The sequence below is a fragment of the Drosophila nasuta genome, chromosome 2R (assembly GCF_023558535.2).
Source record: "Drosophila nasuta strain 15112-1781.00 chromosome 2R, ASM2355853v1, whole genome shotgun sequence".
Classification (NCBI taxonomy): domain Eukaryota; kingdom Metazoa; phylum Arthropoda; class Insecta; order Diptera; family Drosophilidae; genus Drosophila; species Drosophila nasuta.
In genome coordinates, this window is record NC_083456.1 from 31804789 (window position 1) to 31810301 (window position 5513).

The 5513-nt window shown below is 38.3% G+C and overlaps 1 protein-coding gene across 1 annotated transcript in view; it reads left to right on the plus strand.

The window, feature by feature from the left end:
* Positions 1 to 5513, plus strand: part of LOC132786082 (hamartin) — a 158550-nt gene that overhangs the window by 117203 nt on the left and 35834 nt on the right. The gene's annotated exons all lie outside the window — the stretch shown is intronic.

Below are 5513 nucleotides of genomic sequence, written 5' to 3' on the forward strand. Positions count from 1 at the left end.
AACCGCAAGTCGCACTCTGAAACGGTTAAGAAATCTCGTTTGTGGTTGGACTGTGTGTGACAAACCGGTTTTGTTGTTACTCGTTTAGCTAGCTGGTGAAACAAGTAAAAGGATTACATACACACACACACACTAACACACACACATACGCATGTGAGCGTACATAAAAGTTGAAAAATAGATATGACTATTGCATACAGCACAGCACAAGGCATGAAGACAGCTCAAAACGCGACTTGCATAAATTAAAAGCAATCTTCTTCGGCTATAAATAAAATCAAAACAAACAATATTAAAATATAGATTTAGCATTTAGATGCGTTCGTGATGAGATCACTTTTGTCCCTATGCACTTAACCCGGACTGTTGACATGTTTGTACTTTATTTTATGGGCAATTCTGCAGGTGCAGCATATGGCGAGTGAGCGAGAGAGAGCGAGCGAGCGAATGCAAACCCGAAACGGTTAACAGAGCGCTGTTAAGCTGTTAACAGCGGCAACTTGTTTCGGCTTACACAGCGCCAGCGTGTTCAGAACCGGTTTGCAACTCTTCTTCTTTGTTGTGGTTTTTACAGCTTCTCAATTGTTTTATTGCTTTGTTTCTCCCTCTCTCTCTCGCTCGTTCGCTCACTCTCTGTTTGGTTTGTTTTTTCTACTCTTTTTGTTTATATTGTGTCGAGCGACCAAATTTCCTTCTATTAGCTGCATTAAATGAATGAAGTTTCTGAAAGGCAGGTTACATTTATGTGCGTTGGCTGTTCACAGTCAGCAGCAAGTTGCACGTTGCATGCTGCAAGCAACTTGCAACTGCCGTTATGCTGGCTTACGCTGCACCATTTGCATAAATCACAGCGACATTTTTGTCATTAAACACCTGTTTGTTGGTCTCAGTCTCTGTCTCGTTGTTTGTTTGTATCTCACAAAACTCGAACTGTGCCAAATATTTGCACCTTAACTGACGCCTGCCTTCCACTTGCAACTGCAACTCCAATTCGATTTCGACTCCAATTTCGAATTGCTGCAGAAAACGTATTAAATTCGCATAAACCTAATTTGGGCAGAAAGCACAGCACGTATAAAATAGTTGACTCTATTTTTTTATTGCACAAATATTTGTTAAGCTAATAAATGTTTCTCCACTTTATTTATGACAATCAACTCAAGACAGAAGAACTGTCTTTTGGCATTTTGGCAACGAGTTCGAAAACTTGTTTAAGTTGCGTATTTAAATTTGTTTTTGAGCGATAATAAAGTGATTATATACGAGTATTATACGGCTTCCTATGCAAGCTTGGCTTCAAACCAACGATCTTCATCTCTCTCTCTCTCTGTCTCCATCTCTCACTCTGTTGTAGACCATGACATGCTGTATTATGCTTGACCTGCTTGTTTGGGGTCGACTGAAACGAGACATTGTTATGACTGCATGGGGAATTCCCTTGTTTATAGGGCATCTTAGAGTCGAGCTCGCATTTAGGGAGTATTTTTATACCCGCTACCCATAGGGTAGAAGGGTATTATAACTTTGTGCCGGCAGGAAATGTATGTAACAGATAGAAGGAGGCATCTCCGACTCTATAAAATATATATATATTCTTGATCAGCGTCAACAGCCGAGACGATCTTGCCATGTCCGTCTGTCCGTCCGTCCGTATGAAACACTGGATCTCAGAGACTATAAGAGATAGAGCTATAATTTTTTTTCGACAGCATTTGTTATGTTTGCACGCAGATCAAGTTTGTTTCAAATTTTTGCCACGCCCAGTTCCGCCCCCGCAAATCAAAAAAAATCGAATAGCGTAATTTTGAAGCTAGAATTTTGGTATATACAATAATTATTATAGTAGTTATGATTCCTGAATATTTGGTTGCGATCAGATAAAAATTGTGGAAGTTATTAAAGAAATACTTTTGTATGGGCAAAATCGCCTACTTACAAGGGGTCTTAGTTGCTTTGGCCGACAATCTGGTATATTGTGCCGTCTATGGTATATTTTGAATGGTGTACTAGATCGATATACCAAACATACCATTTGGTTTATTTTTGGTTTTTCTTTTAGTATTTTCGGTATATTTTAATAATACCGCAATATTTTGCTTTCATTCAAAATGGGAAGCGGGTATCTCACAGTCGAGCACACTCGACAGTAACTTTCTTACTTGTTTTTTGAATGAAATGCAAGGCAAAGAGGCCCAACAAATGTAAGAGAGGCCCAACAAGTAATTGACGTGAGAACTCTTATGAAATTGCCGCTCACACGTTCACACACATACTTATACCATATGTGAACTGTGTGGCAAGCATTGTATCGAATGCTCGATCGATACAATCGATTCGATTTCTTTTATTTCAAGTACAATTCTAATTTGAATTTATGCGTCAACCAATTAAGTTGTAACATGCGTTCAAACCCTTTCAGAGTGTGTAGATGAACAAGGGGGAAGCCTTGATTATGCACGCTTAAAACCGGCTGAGCACACAGGTTTATCTGCCAGCTAAAAGGAGGAGAGGAGGAAGCAGATGAGAAACGGGTAAACGGGCGAACAGGTGTCGATGTTAATTGTCGGAAATGGTTATGAATTCGCCTAACAATTTGCATAAAATGTGCAATTTATAACGACCGAGAGCAGAGTAGAGTAAAGAGAATTTAGACATTTGTTCGGCTAACGGCACATGCTTGTAACTACATATATATTCATGATCTTGATAATAAATTGAACGATTAATACAAAATGCAAGCATATTGTGCGCCATTAATTAAAATTGTGTGCTCACTTGAAAAGAAAACTGCACTAAACAATTGAACCTGCAGCAGCAGACGAAAGAAGTCGAAGAAGTGGAAGAAGATGAAGTCTGATCTCGTCTTGCATTTAATTTACAATTGGATTCGGAATGGTTCGAGCACCACACATAATGGCCATAGCCAAGAACACGGCCAATTCCAATTGCAACTGCTTGGCTTTAGCTTTGGCTACAGTTCCAGCTTCAGTTTCAGCTTCACTTGCAACTTGAAGCTAGCTTCAGCTAATCAGCGGGCCAAGATCAATTACATACTCGGGGTACAATGGCCACAGTTGACGGTGACGTATGTTGCGCAAAGGCCATTAACTTTGCTTAATTGAATTTGATTTCGTGTATGGATAATGAACGGCACCCCATTCTAGTCTATTTGCTGCTGCCCAGATGCCCAGATGCTGTGCTCTGCTCTGCCTCTATCCTTTCATCCTTCCATCCTCCGAGCCTTTGCGTAGCCAGTTGAATTATTATTTAGTCCAAGAGGATTTCGTGTGACTGGTCAGAGCATATATTTTTATACCCTGTAAGCTGATTGTCAGAGAGAGTTTTTGTTTTAGCTTGATGTTCTGAAAATTTCAGGAGTTTCTATGAAAAACCTCAGCAGTCCAGCTCTTACTTCATGGTTAGTAATAGTTCAGTCAGTAGGCTAGTCAATTATTATTTGGTTCAAGAGAATTTCGTGTGACTGGTCAGAGCATATATTTTTATACCCTGTAAACTAGTTGTAATAGAGAGTTCTTGGTTTCATCTTGAAATTCTGAAAATTTCAAAAGTTTTTCATTTAAACCTTAGCCTCCCAGCTCTTACCACTTGGTTTAAGAGTTCAGTCAGTCGGTCAGTCAGTTATCATTTAGTCCAAGAGGACTTCGTGTGAATGGCCAAAGAATATATTTTTATACCCTTTAAACTGATTGTCATAGACAGTATTTTGTTTTAGCTTGTTATTCTGAAAGTTTTACAAAGTCATAGAAGTTGCAGCCTCCTAGCTCTTACCCTTTGATCATTAATAGTTCAGTCAATCAATTATTATTTAGTTCAAGTGGATTTCATGTGACTGGTCAGAACATATATATTTCTATACCCTTTATACTGGTTGTAATAGAGAGTTCTTGGTTTCATCTTGGAATTCTGAAAATTTCAAAAGCCTCCCAGCTCTTACCACTTGGTCACTAAGAGTTCAGTCAGTCGGTCAGTCAGTTATCATTTAGTCCAAGAGGACTTCGTGTGAATGGCAAAAGAATATATTTTTATACCCTTTACACAGATCGTCATAGACAGTATTTTGTTTAAGCTTGTTATTCTGAAAGTTTCAGAAGTTGCTATGAAAAAACTCAGCCTGCTAGCCCTAACCCTTTGATCATTGATAGTTCAGTCAGTCAATTATTATTTAATTCAAATGGATTTCATGTGACTGGCCAGAGGATACATATTTTTGTATACCCTGTAAACTATTTGGAGGAGTTTCTATGAAAACCCTTAGACTCTCAAGTCTCACCACTTGATTATTAACAGTTCAGTCAGTCGGTCAGACAATCCCGATTTATATATAGGGTATCGCCTTAGCGTGCTGTAGCGCCTACAACATTCCTACTTGTTAACTTGGCTACTTTCGAGCTCTTACAACGTATTGTAGAAGTTTGCATGTTATAAAACAATTTTAATTGGCTTTGCGTGTTTCGTGATGTTTTTGATACCTTTGCTTATATTATGCGTATTTAGAACAGTGAATAGTGAACGAAAGACTCAGACTCAGACTCAGACTGAGACCCAAAGAGAACTCCAGCTAGCTCCCACATTCGTTTGTCTCTTTTAAGCGCTTTTAATTGCTTTTCAATTATTGATACAGCTCACATCATCGAGTCGTTCATTAAAACCTCACTATAGTCTTTTAAGATCGTAGATAATAAAAAAACAGCTAGGGATCTATTAAAAGAAATACACCCAGTGCACACTGTAATTAAATCTAAAATTATGTGATTATGCTGAAGCTCTTCAAATAATAATATAAACAAATATTTAAAACAAATAAAACCGGCTTCACGATTATCTCGCATATTTCTTTTCAGACTGTCCAAGTTTGGTGAGGTCGGAAATGCCGTTTGAAAATGTTTTGTTAAACTCCCACACAGCTCAAGACACGATTTCATTGAGTCGATTATAATTCGTCATCTAAATTCATATTTAAGAACAATTTTTCGATAATGATTGATTGAATTGATTTAGGATAACATTGAAGAGAATATGGTTTGAAATGTAATCCTTCTATTGTGAATAAGTACATACGATTTTTTGTGTGCTCTAGAATTGTGGTTGGCCTCAGAGTGGGTCAGATTTATTTGGGTTATAAATATTTATTCACAATAGTTCACGGTTGAAGTGCCAGCCGGAAATCAGTTTCAAATTCTCTAAATAAGACACATTGTAGGCGAAAAAGTAAAAGTACGCTTTAATATGAACTGCATATGCAAAACTTACTCAATGCATTGCACCTCAAAAGTCTTGCATAACGTGCAATTTGAGATTGCCGCAATGCTATCGGCAGCAAAGTTCGGCAGAACGCTGATTAACTCAAATAGCAACGTAATAGCGCTTACGTCAACGTAACGTGCGGTTACGCGCTTGCTACGTCACGTTGTGTGTTTTGGTATATTTTGTATCGACTAGTGATTAATCGGCATATCGGCCCGCCACCACTTGCGCTATGACAAACAGCTGTT